General features: G+C 42.0%; 1 non-coding gene across 1 annotated transcript; it reads right to left on the bottom strand.

Moving 5' to 3' along the window:
* Window positions 1-1,086: 1,086 nt before the first annotated feature.
* LOC141639494 (small nucleolar RNA R71) lies at window positions 1,087-1,193 on the bottom strand. The gene has a single exon (XR_012542548.1). It is a non-coding gene; the product is annotated as a small nucleolar RNA R71 (small nucleolar RNA).
* Between the last annotated feature and the right edge of the window lie 330 nt (window positions 1,194-1,523).

The raw sequence follows: 1,523 nt of genomic DNA, 5'->3' as shown, positions 1-1,523 counted from the left end.
TAATTATAGCGACCGCATGTTAGAATCGATCTAAAGGGCATAATAGAATCGACCGATCTTGTGACCTTAGACAGCTTCACAGATCTAGCAATTGATTAATAGACCCCATATAATTGACCTAGTGAAGCGGAAATCCTAGACTTTTAATATCATTGTTTAAACCTCTTTAAATTACTTGCAATTAGTTGGTTAGATAACAAACAAAACAAACCCCCAAGAAAATGGTTACCTTTAGACAATTTAAATATTTACAGACTGACTATTACCGCCTCCCTGTGGATTCGATACCTGTCTTACCACTAGCTATTCTTGTTAGTTTTGAGATAGTTTTATTTTTATTTGGTGATATGACTTTAGCCACATCAAATTTGGTGCCGTTGCCGGGGAGGCAACAATTGTTTAGTTTGGTTGTGTTTATTTTGTCTCTTTGTCTCAGGGAACCTAGTTCCTTGAGACCGTTCTCACACTTTTCTTGTTAGTTCCGTATATGCCCAGGTCGAATAGGTCCACGATTATTCCTTTTGATCCTGAACCAGAAAAGACTTTTCGCTACAGACGGAAATTTAATCAAGAAGTGGGTCAAGTAGAAGACTTGAGTATACTTGACGTCGAGACGGCGAGCTCAACACAGTCGAGCGATCAGTCCTACGAAGAGGACGACATTCCCGAGACCGAGATTCCAGTTGAAACTCGTATTCCTGAGACTACCATCATGCCTACTCTAGCCAGTCACTCCGAGCCGACCTTAGCTTCTATCCCACAAGGATTTAAGCTGCCCACTACTGACAATGGAACTTTCGAAATTCGGTCATCTTATATCAATTTGGTGGAACGAAACTTATTTGGAGGGGCAGCAGCTGAGGATCCTGCGACCCATATGGAGAAATTTGTCACCTATTGTTGTTCTATTCCTTTAACAGGTAGAGTGACACAAGATTAGATAAAGCAGGGCTTTTTCCTTTCTCTCTGAAAGATGGAGCTGCTGAGTGGTTGAGAGACTTGGATATGGAAGGTGAAGGAATTACAGACTGGAATACCTTAGCTCTTGCTTTCTACAAGAGGTACTTCCCGCCTCAGAAGACTAATGCACTACGAAGTCAAATTACTAGTTTCAAGCAAAGAGCTACTGAAGATTTAAATGAAGCTTGGACTCGTTTCAAGCGTTTGATCCAATCCGTTCCCCATCATGGTTTCCCTAAGTGGTTTCTTTGCAACCAGTTTTATAACGGGTTGTATGACGATCATCGTGCCCTTTTGGATTCATCTGCTAATGGGAGGTTTCAGGACAACACCAATGATGCTAACGCGTGGAAGTTAATTGATCAGATTGCCACCCATACTGCCAGGTATAAAAATCCTAGGGGAAGCACGCGAGGTACTGGTGTTGATAGTGCCCTTGCGGCACAGTTAGAGACTATTTCTACTCAGATTGCCGAGATAAAGACTACCCAATCATTGGGTAGTAAGGAGAGAGTTCATGCTATTAGTCAGCAAGTAGAGGAGTCTTGTGCTAGATGTGGTTT

This window comes from Silene latifolia, unplaced genomic scaffold (genome assembly GCF_048544455.1).
Source record: "Silene latifolia isolate original U9 population unplaced genomic scaffold, ASM4854445v1 scaffold_420, whole genome shotgun sequence".
Lineage (NCBI taxonomy): Eukaryota > Viridiplantae > Streptophyta > Magnoliopsida > Caryophyllales > Caryophyllaceae > Silene > Silene latifolia.
This window is presented reverse-complemented; position numbering and strand designations above follow the sequence as displayed.